General features: G+C 43.7%; 1 protein-coding gene across 2 annotated transcripts in view; it reads right to left on the bottom strand.

Annotated features, from left to right (window-relative positions):
• PTN (pleiotrophin) overlaps window positions 1-7535 on the bottom strand; it is a 75294-nt gene extending 67759 nt beyond the window's left edge. For both annotated transcript variants that reach the window (XM_068401849.1, XM_068401850.1), the window contains exon 1: window positions 7314-7535. The gene's annotated coding sequence lies outside the window, so the exon portion shown is untranslated. The remainder of the gene's footprint in view (window positions 1-7313) is intronic.
• Window positions 7536-18036: the final 10501 nt, after the last annotated feature.

Below are 18036 nucleotides of genomic sequence, written 5' to 3'. Positions count from 1 at the left end.
CCAAAAGCAAGCTGTGACCATGTAGTGCCATAACACTGCAGAAGCGGCATCATATTAGAGACGCCATCTTTCTACCAAGGCTATTTCCAAGTCCCTTCCTATATCACTTTCAAAGATAGAAAGTAGAACTTTCTTAAAAGATCCATCCAATACCATTTAACGAAGTGCCTAGAAAATCATCACAGAAATGTTAAAGTAGGCATTTTGAGCCAATGTCACTCTTCCCATTGTTGCTTGCATGCTGTAAACCTGTAAAAAAAGACAAAACACCTGTAAAATAGTTATTTTTAAATACAAAGTTTTTGATATGAGAACTATTTACACACCGTATTAAGCACATTTTGGATGCTCCTGTCATGGAGATAAAGATGCTCCAGACTGTGAGCCTTCTGTTGCTGGCTACAGATGGGCGCATACATTTGCACTGCACTTCTAAGGCTCTTTTGCATTTTGAGATACATGATGTGTGAGAACTATAGCTGAAAAAATAAATACACAAATAAATCTGTTGTACTAGTGATCCAGTCGAAACAAGGAAGCCTTAAATGCAATAGTCAGATCATCTTTAGTTGGTTATGAAACCAATGCCATTGTTCACACGGCTCTGAGAAACAAAACACAAGAACAAAACAGGTTTTGTGCCTGATATCCAATGGAACTGAATTTGAGAAGCCAGTTCAGTCATTTTCGTTTCTTGCGATCAGACAGGGATATTGTGACTTCCACAGGTATCTATATATTTACTGCTTGTGTCAATACACAGGGAATTCCTCCTATCTTTTACACATTATATAGAGCATAATTATCTGGTTTTTACCTTTCTAATCCTTAGGGACAGCCTAAGACAACAGGCAGTTGCAGGTAGCAAAGTCAGATGGTGAAGACAACAGCAGAGTGGTCTATCTTCCTTAATGAGCTCAGAAGATCAAGACCAACTTTGCACTCAAGCCTGAGAAACAGGCTACCTCCACCTCATTGCCAGCATCCCTAGTGCCGTGCCCGTCTCCACCGCCAGCTGGACCAGCCCCACCAAGACAAGACAGCATCAGCCCAGGTGCATAGAGAGAGCCTTGCTGAAGGAAAGAAGAGCCCATTCAGCTTCCTTTTCCCTCCCAGTTGTTCTGTCTGGTTTTACTCCTGGGAGGAGAACTTGTGCAGATGGTGAGTTGCTCCAAAAATATTGTTTGAAGATGGCAAAAAATTTGATTTCATTTACGCTGTTAGCTAGCTGTGGACCAGTCCCAAAACAAGCATTTAGACCGAGGTATTAGAGAATTTCTCCTCTTTCTCTTCCCTGCCCCACAGGCACTTGATGATGGCATCATCTACAACTAAACAGGGGATGTTTACAAGGTCCAAGCTACACTGGAACTCTGTAGAAACTAATGAGGAAGGAAGATTTTTACAACGTTCTCGTGAAACATTTAATAAGCTGTGAAATAGGGCTGGCAGGCCTCAGAAGAAAAAGGTCCAGTTTAAAACTGAACTTTGCAGTTTACTAAATGGCAGTGGACTGGAGCCCCACATACTATTTATTTTCAGAGACTGTTTTTAATCAGAAAATCCCCAGCTCCTGTAATGCTCTTCTGCTCTGAAAGTCTTTACCCCTCTGTTGCAGCTACCATGCTCCTAGGGCCCAAATTAACATATCGATACATTTTTCTTAATGTAACAAAACTGGATTTTGCCTCATAGTCAGCTCTACTCCTTGCCTCCAGAGGTTATCCACATTGCAATCAGAATCTGCTATTCTGGGAAGGCAAGGAAGGGCAGAGGCTTTTTGGAGCAGAGGGACAGAGGGAGTGGAAATCACCTGGCTGCATCAGTAATATTATCTAGCTCTTTATTACATTCACATTCCCCCTTCTCATCTCCCATGAAACTGCCTACAGCTGTGTTCTCTCAACCTTCGATCTGAAAGACATTAAAAAGCAGTCTGCAAGATGACTACAGTTTTTAAAAAGTCACTCCCACGTATGTAAGCAATCAAGGAAATGAGAAAAGTTAAAAAAAAAAAAATCACAGTGCCACTGCAGGAGGCAGAGCCACATATTTTAAATGGTTCAGTGATTCTATTCCTTGGAATAAAATAAGGTGAGACATATTGGCCAAGAGGGAGTCTAGTCTGGTAAAGTTCCACTGACTCTTTTTACCACAATAAGGTAAGCCATTGCTGAAAACTTAACAAACTGTATTACTTTAATACCATTATGTCAAACACCACCTGCAACAGGGCCTTTTAAGTCTTAAAGGTTCTTACTTTTCATTACTGAAAAGACTGTAGGAGCCTGAAGAGGGTCTGAAAAGTATTCATGAACTTGGCATCACAAAACCGGTTCTTCTGGCAACTCAGAGCAAACAAAATTTTAAGCAGCAAATTCCATACTGACTGCCAACTCTTATTTCATGGGTTAGATCAAGCTCATGTTAAAGGTAGCGGGATTAAAGAGTTTCTCCAGCTGATGACCACCTCTGTTTGATACAAGATCCATGGTTTGCAAAGCATATTTAAATTTAATAAAAAAAAATTTACTGGTCTTTATTTAGTGTCTGTTACTGTTGGCACAAATAACAGGTATCAATCCCTTGGAAGTTAATGACACACAGAAGATATGCCTTTTCTCATCTTGTTTAGTTGCTGCTGTGTCAATCCACAGAGACACCGTCATACCGTTTCTCATGCAACTACAATGCTCTGTGGGTTACTGTAGTAAAACACAAACATCCACATTAAAGACGACACTGCTCGCTCCTTTAATTTCATTTTTCCACAGTGCTTCTGCTGAAGAAAGTTGATGTGAGACAACAAATTTCCCCCAACTCTCCTCAAACACACACTGAACACTCGACAATGCCCACTTTTCTTTTTCCTCTCCAGGGCTCCATCGGAGAGGACACTCTATGCATTCAGAGCAGCACAATGGAGAATGATTTCCAAAGCATTAACTTGGAGCCATTGAGACTTGGATGTTTTCAAAATGACTCTATTGTGCTCAAAGGATTCTAGACTACCCCAGCTACTCTAGAAGAGAATCTTTTTCCCCTTTCTCAAAACATCCATCCCCTCAGCCATCCCTGGAGTGCACTGTTGGGGCTGAATCCTTAGTGCAGTGAGTTCCATCAGTCAAAGCTCAATAGATACAAATAATATCAGGATATGGATATAAATTAGTGCGACAGACCCTAAATAGTTTTGACAGGTTTAGTAAGTATATATAGCGACACAGAATGCTATTCCTGCTGTCAGACATCAATATGTAGACAGAAGATTGGGGGCACCATGGAAACTCAGCGACATAAGAGTGGTATTGATTGGATAGAAAATGAGGCTGCAATTTAAGCTTAAGGTTGCCAGAGATGCCAAGAATGGAGAATGACCTCCAGCAGTGAATTTTCAGCATAAGCTCCCTGTGAACAAGCCAGTCCAAGAAGGATAAATCAGGGACAAGCTCACCAGGGATATGGGTCGACCAAATGCAGGCTACCCTAAGCAGAGGAGAATCATTCTGTGTGTGCACGTTACAGTGACCTAGTTCGTTCAAAGACAGCATTTTGAATGGTTTATTATAGAGGCTTGAAACAAAGAGATTTCCTCAATTAAAGTCCTGAAATGAATCCTCTAAATGAAAATGCTTTTGATACACTGATCAGCAAGAGGTTGTAAATATCGAAGCAACGTGTACATTGTTAGAGATCAGTTCCCACAGAAAAACACCACACTTGGGAGCGTAGGTAATGAGGGGGCTTGAACAGAGCAGGATGTTTCATGAGCAATGCCAGCTCCATCTCTAATGCCCTGGCGTTACACTAAAACACTTGTTACACTATAACACTTGATAAATCATATCTTCCCCACTGCAAAAACACACTAAAATAAAATAGAGTATGAGTTAAATGAGTGCGTTTTCAGAGCTCCTGTAAAAGATTATTTTTAATTGTTATCTGAGGACTCAGGAACAACTGTTCCAAGAATGATCAAGATGAAACATAGGACGTGTCAAAGATGTACCTTGCTGGAGCTGTGACTGCTGGAAGTCAGCAAAGTCATAATATTAGCGACAGAAAGATGAATCTACACAAAACATCCATCAGTACAGCTGTGTCAGGACTAAAATAAGCCTCCAAAGTGACCTCAGTGTCAGTATGGCCATAGAAGAATACAGGCATATGGCACAGGGACAGCAGCACTATGTTTTGTAATACTATAGTAAGACCAACCTTCTACCGGCAAGGATGTATCAGCCACAGACTGCATCTCAACGCATCCAGGCGGGTTTTGAATGTCTCCAGAGAAGGAGACTCCACAACCTCTCTGGGCAGCCTGTTCCAGTGTTCGGTCACCCTCACCGTAAAGAAGTTTTTCCTCATATTTAAGTGGAACCTCCTGTGTTCCAGCTTGCACCCATCGCCCCTTGTCCTGTCAAGGGATGTCACTGAGAAGAGCCTGGCTCCATCCTCATGACACTTGCCCTTTACATATTTATAAACATTAATGAGGTCACCCCTCAGTCTCCTCTTCTCTAAGCTAAAGAGACCCAGCTCCCTCAGCCTCTCCTTATAAGGGAGATGTTCCACTCCCTTAATCATCTTCGTGGCTCTGCGCTGGACTCTCTCTAGCAGTTCCCTGTCCTTCTTGAACTGAGGGGCCCAGAACTGGACACAATACTCCAGATGCGGCCTCACCAGGGCAGAGTAGAGGGGGAGGAGAACCTCTCTCGACCTGCTGACCACACCCCTTCTAATACACCCCAGGATGCCATTGGCCTTCTTGGCCACAAGGGCACACTGCTGGCTCATGGTCATCCTGCTGTCCACTAGGACCCCCAGGTCCCTTTCCCCTACGCTGCTCTCCAACAGGTCTGCCCCCAACTTGTACTGGTACATGGGGTTGTTCTTGCCCAGATGCAGGACTCTACACTTGCCCTTGTTATATTTCATTAAATTTCTCCCCGCCCAACTCTCCAGCCTGTCCAGGTCCCTCTGAATGGCAGCACAGCCTTCCGGCGCGTCAGCCACTCCTCCCAGTTTTGTGTCATCAGCGAACTTGCTGACAGCGCACTCTAATCCCTCATCCAAGTCATTAATGAATATATTGAATAGAACTGGTCCCAGTACCAACCCTTGAGGGACTCCGCTAGACACAGGCCTCCAACCGGACTCTGTCCCGTTGACCACCACTCTCTGGCTTCTTTCCTTCAGCCAGTTCACAATCCACCTCACTACCCGATCATCCAGACCACACTTCCCCAGTTTAGCTGCAAGGATGCTGTGGGAGACCATCTGGATAATTGCAAAAAGTCTGGTTTTCTTAGGCCACTTCTACACTATAAACAAAGAAAGATTTCTCGCTGGCTTCTCTTTTTTTTCCACCTAAGAGCTTGCTCTGGAGCACGCTAAAGTCATTAAGTTTCTGTCCTTCAATTTAATCCAAAGCTTCGTAAATCACCAAAGAGTTTAGCTTAGCCTGGAGACAGGGGTATATTAAACCCTTGCTTTCCTTCTCTTTAGGGAGAGACACTAAACTATGCAGCAGGTTTTTTGTTGTTTTGGTTTGTCTTCAATGAAGTACCCTCTCCATTCACTGCCAAATTTTCATTACTACAGCAAATTAACAATTTTTTCACAAATATGCAAGATCCTTTTTCCCCTTCAGACTATTTCTCGTAATTAAAAGTTCAGATTTTTTTTCTTTTTTTTTTTTTTATTCTTATTTCTTTGCAGGGAGAAAACAGAAATACACAGAAAAAAAAAAAAAAACGATAAATTTTGCTTTGTAGATCAGCTCAAGCACACTGTCCAGAAAGTGTAGAAGACAAGTATTTCTTTGTAACAACACTTCCCATGTCCTTCCCTTCTCTCTCTCCATCCCTTCCCTCCTCCTCCCTAATACACGCGGTACACACTCAGTCTTATTTCTTTTCCAAAAAGTTGAACTTTGCTAAAAACTCAGGCCAAACAAGCCCCAAGGGGAAAACAAGGAAAGGGCAGAGAGTTCAAGAGTTGATGAGCCACAGGTAAAGCGTTCTTCCACTGTAATACAAAGTCATTTAGAGCAAACAGGATCTAGTTAAAACACCTACCACTAGCCATAGCTGCAGGGTTATCTCACAAAGACAGATTAAATGCACATCACAAACATTTCCACAATACTCCTAAGAACCAACTAGTCCCTAGGGTTTACATCCTAGGATCCAGCTTCCGCGCGTACCACTAAGCTAATGCATGGTAGGCATTCACCGCCAAGTCAAACGACTTGCAGTGTGGAAGAGAGAGGTGTGCGACATCCAACTGGAACGTGTAAGAAGAGCAGATGAGCTCCTGAAGAATTAAGACTACTTTTTCCCTATAAAAAGCTCTACTTTTAAAAAGGAGAGGATGAAGGAGGGTAAGGAGTTAGAATCATCAGTGTTGGAGACTGTAACACATTTGCAGAATAATCTGTATGCTCAACAGGAGGAAACTGTATTTTCACCATTGGTAACTCAGATTTTCCCCCAACCCATCCCTCTGAAACAACTGGAAGACGTAAACTAACGACAGCAGTTTTAAAAAGAACTATCAGCACTTGCTAGATTCATTTTTTCCACCAAAGGTAAACTAGGGATAAGAAGGCTAAGTCCCAAGAAACATATCAGTTCAAGCGCTCGGTCTGAGGGTACAATTGAACCTCATTATCCCGAGTCTCAGCCGGGACATTCCTGACACAGGGCAACCGGGACCTGCAGGGGGTTTGCGGCTCCGGGGTCACTCCGCTGCCCTTTCGTCCTCTCGAAACGGACCAGCCAGAGGGCTCCTGCCTCCCTTCCCCGCTGGGTCACGTCCCCCAGCGCCACCTCTATCCTTCTCACCCTGCCTTGGCTGTTTAACGCTCCCAGGTACTGACCCACGGCCAGCACCCGAGCGGGGCGGCCGTCAGGCGGCCAGGCGCGGCAGCGCTCCGCACCACGGCAAAGCGCGGCGGGGACCGCGGAGCCCCCGGCACCCCCAGACCCTCGCCCCGGTTCCTGCTCCCGGGTACCCCCAGACCTCGCCTCCCCGCCTGCCCCTCGGGTGTCTCCGGGGCCTCATGTGTCCCCCACCACCGCGCCGGGTCCCGGCTCCCACCCAACTCCACGGCCCCTCTCCCCGGCACCCGCCGGGCGGCGAGAGGAGGCGAGACGGGACCGGGGCTGCGGAGCCCCGCAGGGACAAGTGCCCCAGAGTCGGGGCAAGGAAGGGGGAAGCCTTCCCACTCTCCCTCCTGGGGGAGCGAGCGCGGGGAGCACCATCCCTCGGGCGGACGCCAGGAGCCCCCGCCACCCCCTCGGACTTACTTCGGGCGGCGAAGGGCTCTTCTCCCGCAGCTGAGAGGGGCGAGCCGCGGCCGTCCCCGGTGAGCAGCGGCTGCTGGTGCTGCTGCTGCTGCTGCTGCTGCCGCTGCCGCTGCCGCCGCAGCAGCACGACCCTTCGCTTCCCCACGGACGGGCTCGCCGGCCGCCGCCTCACGCCCCGCGCCCCGTCTCTCTCTCCCGCCGGAGATTTCTCGCCGAGATTTTTATACTGGAGGCAGGGAACCTGATCCGCGCTTTGACTCAACACAGCCCGGGCTGCAGCCAGCAAGCGAGAGGAGGGAGGCAGGCGGGCGCCGGGGCAGAGCGACCGGCCACGCTGCCCACTCCTGTGATGCGGTGGGGGCGCGCCCGCCGGGCGGGTCACCCGCGGGACAGCCTCGCCCTCACCGCCGGGGGGGTGGAGGGGGCGGGACGGGGGCGCTCCGCCGGCGGAGGGGGCTCGGCGGCAGCTCCCCGTGCGCCCGCCGCCGAGGGAAAGCACGGCGGGGCGGCACGGACCCTGGCTCGCCGGCCGGCAACAGGCTTTTAAGGCCAAGCAACTTCCCCTCCTCTTCTTCACGGCACCCCCGGCCGCTGAGGGGGGGAGCCGGGGGCGAGGGATGGCGCCTCACGGTACCCCCCGGCCGGTGCGGGGGCTCGCCGGGGCTGCAGCTACCTTTCCAGGCACAGCTTTTGCCCGGTAGCCTTTGGCTGTCGGGGTGTGGGGAGCTTTAACTTCAGCCTCGCTGACCAGCTTGCCACTTAGACCGTGGCTGTGTTGGGCTGGAAATGCTGCTGGAGAGGGGGAAGAAAGAAAGAAAGAAAGAAAAAATAATAATAAATAAAAAAAAAAGAACAAAAAACCACAGCTTTTAATTTCAACTTGGGCTGAACTTTTGTCATGGCGTTTCAATGGTTCTGGTTGTCGTGGTTGCTGGAGTTTTATCAAGGCTTTCATTTAGGAGCAGGCTTTTCCAACTTTTAGGTTCATTACATCCATTGAATAAGCACGTTCCCCAATCCACAGCTTAACTTAAAACTAAGTGGACTTGTTCCAAACTCCAGGCAATTTCTGTGTAATTCCTGATCCCCAGAGCAAGTGTCTGCCTTGGTTTGAAAGACTGAGCCCATTGACTGCTTGGGTCTCAGCTGGGGTTGCAGCTTGCAGCTCCTGCTCCAGGTTTGCACGGAAATCCAGTTCAGATTCTTCTCCTGTTTCCTGACGAATGAGCTAAAAAAGTAATTTGTCTGGCACCATACACATTGCATCATCTAACACCTACCATCTGTGACAATGAAAAGCACTGTGCGGCTAGTCCCAGCGTGGGCAATTGCACCCACCTGGAGTCTTTCTTGGTAAAGTAAACTACTCCCTTCCATCCACACCTTGGCATCTTCTTTTCATCATGCAGTTATGTGTTCAGTTCTGGCATGGCTGTTCAGGATTTGCACCACCGGCAGATTTAATGACAGTGATGTAATTTAAAACAACAACTTTGATTTGCGGTATAAAGTGGTGTCTTGAGATGGAGAGAATATTCTTTCTAGCAGCTGGACGAGTGGAAATGAGCACTCAATAGTAAACTTCATCTTTGTGTTTCAAACTATGCAAAGCTGAATGGATCCTGGGTAGCTAGCTTGCACCTTACTGAGAGCTTCTCAATGAAATCCTGGCATCCTGGTGCTAAGCACCACCACCACCTAGAGAAAGACACTTTCCATCAAAAAACGGCTGGTAGTGGATGACACTTTAAGCCCTCAGAGCTTCTCCGTACAACCACGATAGCGCATTTCAGATGGTTGATCATGTCTGAGTAACAAAGAGAAAAGTAGGAAAGAGGACAAAGGCTGATCTGTAAGCTCACCTTGACTGAAACCAAAACAGCTTGCATCAAAGTGGGTCAAGAGAGCACTTCCTTACAGAAATCTAAGTCTTAGCTAAAACACTGAAAACTTAACATTTTCAGCTTTTCAGAAAACAATGGAAACTTTCTGCAGAAAGCAACTGCTTTTCACAAAGATGTGTATGACGTTAGAAGCCTCATTTGTCCACTAAATTTTAGAAGCAATGTCAATACACAATCTTTGACCAACTTTGCTCACAGCTTTTCTCCATACCTAGTTTTCCATAGGTCAGAAATTAATTTCCTGAAACTGAATTTACATGCACAGAAACTAGTTTTGTGTGATACGCCTTGGGTTTTCATTCAGAAAGTCCAAAATAAAACTGCAAATGAGGTTAACACAGCTGCTCAGAGGACAGATTAAGGTCTGAAGCACCTGTGACTGAAAAAGAAAGTATCTCAGTTTTCGTTTGACAAAAAGTAAATGTGTTTTAATGTTAATATTATTTCTGTCTCAATGGCACCTTGAGGCTTAACTGAGGTTTCCATTGCAATAAGCACTGTATAAATACAGAAAGATATTCTTTGCCCCAAATTGCCCGCTGTGTTTGATACCTTTGATATTAATGGAGTATAACACTTTAATTTCTTGATTGAACTTTTGCTATTGAGATAGAACTCATAAAGACATGGAAGGAGGTGAGACAGTTGGTGAATATAGCAATCTTGGGAGGACCAACGTAATGTCTTTCACCAGGAAAATGCCATGAACTATATGTTAATCACAGCTTCAAAGGTGCCTATTGTGCTGGTTCCCAGGGGGAAAGAACAGGACAGCATGGAGAAAAAGGATGGATGGAAGATAAGCTATGACTATTTACTTGCCACAGGGATTTTCCTTATTAAAAGAACTGTGAACTTGGAGAGGCTCATTTCAAGAACTTCTCTGCTGTTTTGTCCTGACTTTGTTTTCCAGCCAATGCTTTATTTCCTACATGGTGTCTGGGACTACAGCGTAATCTATGTTTCTTGTGTCATATAGACAAATCCATACTGAAAAAATAGGTTTTGACAGTTACTTTTCCAGTGTGGACACACAGCTAACCGAGAAATGAGAATTTGCTCGCAGATTGCCAGTGATGATACTTACCTTTAAAATCCTTGACATTTGTTTACAGCTACTGGTTCCTCTCTGATCAAAAAACAGAGGTGAGGAATGGACTAGCAGCTGTCAAAGTCCAATTTCTACTTTCATGTATCCTCTCTGCTACCCAAACAAAAATTGGGAACCTGATGAAAGAGAGACAGGGGGCTGAATTTTCTTTTAAAAAGAAAAAGTGAGGGTTAGAGCTATAGAAAGTTATAAAGGACTTATGGTTGATGCCACATGCAAATGCTCTCATAAACAATCCAAAAGTATTAGATCCCAATTAGAATCCTAATTCAATCAGTAAATGTGCAAGGCAATTTTGGAGAAAGATGCTCCCAGCAGTAGATGTGGTTTGTGCCAAAATGTAGAAAGCCACCCATAAAGAATTTCCTCTCACTGAGTTTGTTCCCTTTGAAAACAACTGAATTTTCCCCTTGAAGATGGGGTTTTCAGTACTTTTAGGCAGTCATTTCACAAGCCACCTGGAGGAGATAGTTACTTGGATCTCATCAGCTTCTAACAGGAGTTTGCACTGTTTTCCAGAGATGCCCTTGAAAAATTCTGGCTCTGAAGCTCAGACTACAAAGTCAGAGGACAAGGCTTTATGCAATTTGCAACCAAGAAGTGCTTCCCTGTTTTCTGTACCACTGCTGAGTAGAATGAGGCTGTACTTTTCAAAAAGCAAACATCACCCCTTGCGCACCAGTTAAAAGCTCAGCTTGGGCTGAGCTTGCTGTGTTTGTTTCATATGCACTATAAATATCAATTTCTTTCTCTCGCCCTCCCTAGCCATCAGCAACAGCAGCTCCAGGAAGATGTAACGTGATTCCAGGAAAGCAAAGAACTCGACAATAGTTTAAAGATTTTTTCACCTTCTGCTCCATTGTTGTTCCCAAGCTATTGAGCTGCCAAACCCTGGCAACTGAGTGCCCTGCATCCCCACTCCTGCACTAAGATCAGATTTCCATTAGTGATACTGAATTATTTAGTAAATGCATAGAAGATTGAAATCAACTACTTCTGAGCTGTGTACCTTCTCACTCTATCTTTCATTTCAAGTCTGCACAATGCCAGGCGTATTGTCACAGAGACTATCAGTCCTATAATTAGAGTAGAAAAATCCATGGAGTTCAAAAATAATAATTCATACCTCACTCTCTAGTATTAAAGTAATCCAGTATATAAAAAATCAGATTTCCCAGACTTATGCGGAAGAAGGCAAACAGAGAGCATGAACCCAGAAGAATTATTCTTTCATGCACATATGCTAAAATCTTAAGATACTTGAAAGCAGTCAGTGTCCCAGAACTTGGTCTTAAACTTCAGTCGCCGAACCGTGAATACATGTTGTAACTTTACACATTTGACTGATTCTATTTTCTACAAGGGGATTAAAGCTCTTGTGCTCAAAATTATTCATGTGCATACATCTACATGTTGCAGTTTGAAATCCACAAATATAATGCGACACAGCAGGCGTTTCCAGATCCCCACCATTTAAAAGAGTGCTGTTTGTATGTTGTCTTCTCTCACTATTTTCTTCTTTGTGCTGGCAATCCTGGGAATCGAAGTCCTACATATCCAGGGTTTGAAGTCTATTATATATAAAAAAAATCTTAGCTATGGTAAAAAATTGCTGCTTTGAGTACACTATCACTTTTATTTTCCTATTTAAACAAAAATGTTCATTTCACTCCAGTTTTACAGTTTGTGGTGAAGTGTAAACCAAAACAAAACAGCATTTTATTTTGAAGGGCTGAGTAAAAGCTACCATTTTTGTTCTATTTTCTGGGGTTTTTTTTGTCACTGTGTATTTCTGGGTAAAAAACAAAGCAAAATGCAGAAACAAATTGCTCTTCCATTGAAACAGAACCAATAAAAATGACATTTTGATTTGGTTTCAAACTTCTGGCAGAAAATTACTGAACAAAGAGAATGCAAATTTCATTTTCAGTTTCTCTCAGGAAGAACTCGATTTGCTAATACCTATTTTTCCTCAAGGCACTGTACCCACATGCCTAACTACTCGATGAAAGGACTGGCTTTAGAAGTAGAGAAAGTAGTATTTATAATCCCAAAGAATCAGTCCTTGATACTTCATTAAGACAGTCAGCTAGTATCAGTCGTAGTACTAAATAGCTTTCCCCTAGGCACTGAAATGAAATGGGCATTTTTTTCCTCAGTGACAAGCCAGCGATAACAAATTAGAGGTGCTACCTACATAGCGGGCAAGTGATTGGAAAATGAAAAGCATTCTGATCATTTGCCTGTGAGCTGAATCATAACACACAACCATTTTCCAGTTAAAAGTAAAACTATGGTAACCACATTTTGAAATACATAATCAGTACCTTTCGTTCTAATGATGCTTATATAATTAAAGAAACATTTCTTAATCTATTCCCTTAAGAATGAATTACCTCTATTGTGGGGAGCGACCATTAGGACACTCTCTGCATCCACAGTATGATGTAACCAGCACAACTCTGAGAGGAATGTATGAACAAAGAAGAAATTCCACTTACCAAAATGTTCTCTTACCTTTTAAAATTATTTGTTCATCAATTTTAAAGGGTTCACCTGTGTAATTATAATGATGCTGAACTTCACATTTAAGGACAGATATAAGTGGTTTTAACAAGTTTTCTTTATGTGCAATCAAATGATGAGATGTTCTCCTTCAGTGCAAGTGCAGAACAGCCAGATAAATCCTTGACTATGAATTTTAGTGAAAACACAGCAATAAAAGGAACACTGAGAATATAATATTGACAAGTAATTATCAAACATGTTCAGAAATACCATTACTGAGACATCTTTATAGCTGGCTCTTCCAAGAATTAAGTGGCTTAGCCTCAGTCCACAGTTCCGCTCACCAGCTCACTATTTCAGTGGTTACAGCACAAGCTTGCATATATTAATGGCGGGTTTTTTCTTCACTTTAGCTAGCAGCCCTAGCTGCTACTACTACTACTTTAGTACTAAAGTCAAGCCTGCACTGAGACTGACAGATGTTGAAGTAACAGCAACTCACCCATAAAGTAGGACATAATACAATTCAGGCCCTAAAAATGGTCACTTCCGAGGATGATAGGGTTGCAAAGCTCATCAGGTTATAGCTTGCTAGCTAGATATATTCACAAGACAGTTAAATAAAAAGTGAAATTGTGCTAAGGTTAAGGAGTATCCTTTCCCTGCTACCATTTTTAGAAATAACTATGGCAAATGGGAAATGTAGGAGATGATATATAGTGTACAGATATAGACAAAGACACACACATAATGAGAAACCAACATAAAGGTCTGTTGTTAGAAACATAGGAACTGGAAGACGAACAGCTATAACCTGTGCATGTGCAGTGCCTCATTAGTTAATGTAATGGCCATGATTTTCACAGAATCACAGAATCAATCAGGTTGGAAGAGACCTCTGGGATCATCGAGTCCAACCATTGCCCTGAGACCACCCTGTCAACTAGACCATGGCATTAAGTGCCATGTCCAGTCTTTTCTTAAACACATCCAGAGATGGTGACTCCACCACCTCCCTGGGCAGCCCATTCCAATGGCTAATGACCCTTGCTGAGAAGAAATGCTTCCTAATGTCCAACCTGAACCTCCCCTGGTGAACCTTGAGGCTATGTCCTCTTGTCCTATAGCTAGTTGCCTGGGAGAAGAGGCCAACTCCCACTCCGCTACAACCTCCCTTCAGGTAGTTGTAGACTGCAATAAGGTCACCTCTGAGCCTTCTCTTCTCCAGGCTAAACAACCCCAGCTCCCTCAGCCGTTCCTCGTAGGTCAGACCCTCCAGACCCTTCACCAGCTTGGTCGCCCTCCTCTGGACTCCCTCCAACACCTCAACGTCTTTCTTGAAGTGCGAGACCCAGAGCTGGACACAGTATTCAAGGTGCGGCCTCACCAGTGCCAAGTACAGAGGGACGATCACAGGTTCCCAAGACCGGCTGGCTACACTATTTCTTAATAGTGTAGATTCTGTGATTCTATGATTCTGTGATAGTGGCCAGGATGCCATTGGCCTTCTTGGCCACCTGGGCACACTGCTGGCTCATGTTTAGCCAGCTGTCGATCAGCACCCCCAGGTCTCTTTCTGCCAGGCCGCTTTCTAACCACTCTTCCCTCAGCCTGTAGCACTGCATGGGGTTGTTGTGGCCAAAGTGTAAGACCCGGCACTTGTTCTTGTTGAACCTCATGCCGTTGGTCTCAGCCCATCTATCTAACCTGTCCAGATCCCTCTGTAGGTCCTTCCTACCCTCCAGCAGATCGACACTCCCACCCAGCTTGGTGTCATCTGCAAATTTACTGAGGGTGCACTCAATCCCTATGTCTAGATCATCTATAAAGATATTGAACAGCACCGGCCTCAGAACTGAGCCCTGGGGAACACCGCTGGTGACCGGCTGCCAGCTGGACTTTGCCCCATTCATCGCCACTCTCTGGGCTCGGCCATCCAGCCAGTTTTTAACCCATTGAAGAGTCCACCCATCCAAGCCCCGGGCAGCCAGTTTGTCTAGGAGGATGCTGTGGGAGACAGTGTCGACTGCCTTACTGCAGTCTAGATAGACTACATCCACAGCCCTGCCCTCATCTACTAAGCGGGTCACTTGGTCATAGAAGGAGATCAGGTTGGTCGAGCAGGACCTGCCTTTCATGAATCCATGTTGGCTGGCCCTGATGCCCCGCTTGTCCTGCATGTGCCGTGTAATGGCACTCAGGATGATCTGTTCCATCACCTTGCCTGGCACCGAGGTCAGGCTGACAGGCCTATAGTTCCCTGGATCATCCTTCCGGCCCTTCTTGTAGATGGGCATTACATTTTCTAATTTCCAGTCATCTGGAACTTCTCCAGTTAACCAGGACTGCCGGTAGATAATAGAGAGTGGTTTGGCAAGTTCATTTGCCAGTTCCTTCATTACTCTGGGGTGAATCCCATCCGGGCCCATAGCCTTGTGGGTGTCCAATTGTCCACTAACCATCTCCTCCTGGATTACGGGGGGTTCACACAGACCCCCATCCCTAACTTCAGGCTCTGGGGGCCGAGTCTCCTGAGGACCATAAGAACATAAGAACAAAATTAGGTACATCTGTTCTTAACTTACTGACAATTTCTTGCTTGAGATTTGAGCCAGTTGCACGGCCCTCATAAAGCACAATACATCTTTGATGGAAACTCCTGTGGGATGCTGTTGGCTTCAATGTCCGCTTGATCTAGGTTTTCACACTCAGGAGTTTAAGAAAACATGGCATCATCATTCACAGACCTAGAGCTGGACTGGTTGTTGTTAAAAAAAAAAAATGAACACATTAAAACCCTTTAACATCCACATTAAAGATTTCATACTGATGTGAAAGTATGGGGTCTACTATGGGCAATGCTAACACTTCTTGGGAAATTATATGTTTTTCCACAAAGACCTACTTCCCAGCATTATGTGATTGCATTAGACACGCAGTTTTCAATAGCAAAAAGCGAACAAGCAAACAATGGAAAGTTCTGATTCTTCCACTCACGCTTTTAGGGGAAAAGTTCAGAATATGAATGTTAAAAGGGTGTTAAAAAATCCAAAGTTAATCAAAACATTCAGAATATATGTTAAAATCTGTAACATCAACTTATAGTATATAGTACATATAAATGTTAAAAATTTGAAGCCTGTCTCATGAGGTCTTTTTTTCACATTTTTAACTCTGGGAACTGTCAATATAGTGAGAAAGACTTACAAAAATATTCATACTTACATTACATGTTGTTTTTTTCTGTTGTCTCCTCCAGGACATTCTTCACTTCAGTCGTTCCTTCTGCACATCAGGAATTTGAAGGGGGTAGAACACAGGGGAAGGTGTCTTCCCCTACAGAATAAATGCTGACATCACTCGAACAATCCTAATTTTAGGCTCATTTTGAGCCTAACCACTATAGCTATTGCTGGTAATCATTTTGTCTATACCATTCATTTTTAGAGTGAAATTATGGAGATTTTAAAAGGATGTGGGTCTGATCAAACATATTTGGTTCTACTCTGAGGAGCAGGAACAATCAGGGTAACTATACAATCCACAGCTCTTTTGGTCTTTGGGCTTATTATTTCTACTGAGAAATGAATAGGAAGTGGGGTCTCATCTTCAGTCTTCTGAGCTCTATCAGGAACTTTATGCCTTTTGAAAACCTCACAGTCTTTTAGCATTATATACGCAATATTTGATACAAAGGAACACAATCTTAGCTAAGGTCTGTAGTACCTTTCATCCTAATTTCAGTATTATTAGTGTACACCGTTATTGATGAAATAGTATTAATGGGCTTGCAGAACCTAAGAGGATAGATGAACTTGTACTTCAGTAGCAATATTCTTGTTTTCTCAATTTGCTTTTCAACACTACAAGAGATTTAATATACTTCTACTTAAAGCTCTTCAGAATTGTTTTTGCCTCCCCAGGCTATTTGTTTTCCAATTATTCAGGTTAAACACTAAGATGTTGCAAAGTAGACCTTTCCAAACAGTTAGGTTGAGCTCCATCTCCCTCTCCGCATCTCCACCCTTTTCAGCATTCTTCCCACTCTCTTTAAAAAACCTGCATCCTTCTCTTTGTCTAAATGATGGTAATATAAGATCCTATTAGGACAGCGTAAATAATGCATATCTAGAAATTGTACCTTCGTCAAGGAGTTGAAAGCAGCAACACAAGATATGTGTTAGGAACCACTGTTAACTGCCTAAAGGCAGTATGATATTTAATGAAATGTTCACAATATTTAACGAAATGCTCATGCTCCCAGTATAATTTGCATATTTATGTTTCCTCCATTATATTTTTTCAAGAGGTAGAAAACAGGAATCTTCAACAAGGAGTTTGTTGTCTATGACCCTGCATCACTGTTGTTGCCTGAACTCTTTCTTTAGTGACATGTTTTAGATTTTGATTAACTTTTTTTTTTTTTTTTGGTGACATCTATTTTGCTTCAGCTGTCTGGGATAGGAAATAAGGAGCACTTCATTGTTGGATTGCCTGTCTAGCATCTATGCGTACCATTCATTTTTCTGCTGAAATATTGTTTTAGAATGTTGTAAAATGATATTCCCTTTATGTCTCAAATTATACCTACAATATTGGTCAAAAAACTGAGAAACACCTAATTTTGAAGCATAGTCATAGGACCATGTCACAAGTGTCATAATTCAATGCTTTTTATATAGTGTTTCTCCCCTGGTTGTTCGGATGATGAAAGAAGTGCTGGGAATTTATTAACTTGTTTAGCAAGTGTGTTTTTCATGGGTTTTTTTATTCATGAAATTGAAAAGTGAAGATGGGAGAAGTCGCTGCAAACTGATACACTACCTGATCTGGCAGGAAAAAGTCATCCATCATGGAGTTTATTAACAGGAATAACATTTTTATTTAATCCTGTATGAACCCTCACAGCTGGAGTTTTCCTCACAGGCTGTCTAATGCTCCGATTCATTCTGTAAGGAATGCCCAGATCAGACTGTAGGCAGGCATGCGTTCAAACTCTCCTCACTGTGGCGCCTATTCTCACCTATGATTTTCCCTAGTAACATAATAAGCCAGCTGCATGAGTCAGAAAAATTACCTGGCACTTTGTTAATGAAGAATTGTTCTAGGAAGGGGGTTTAAGGCAAATTTTGCTGGATTTACTGTTATTAAAGACAAAAAAAAAAAAACACAACAGGTAAATCCATTGGAATTTACACCT

Source organism: Nyctibius grandis, chromosome 5 (assembly GCF_013368605.1).
Source record: "Nyctibius grandis isolate bNycGra1 chromosome 5, bNycGra1.pri, whole genome shotgun sequence".
Lineage (NCBI taxonomy): Eukaryota > Metazoa > Chordata > Aves > Nyctibiiformes > Nyctibiidae > Nyctibius > Nyctibius grandis.
This window is presented reverse-complemented; position numbering and strand designations above follow the sequence as displayed.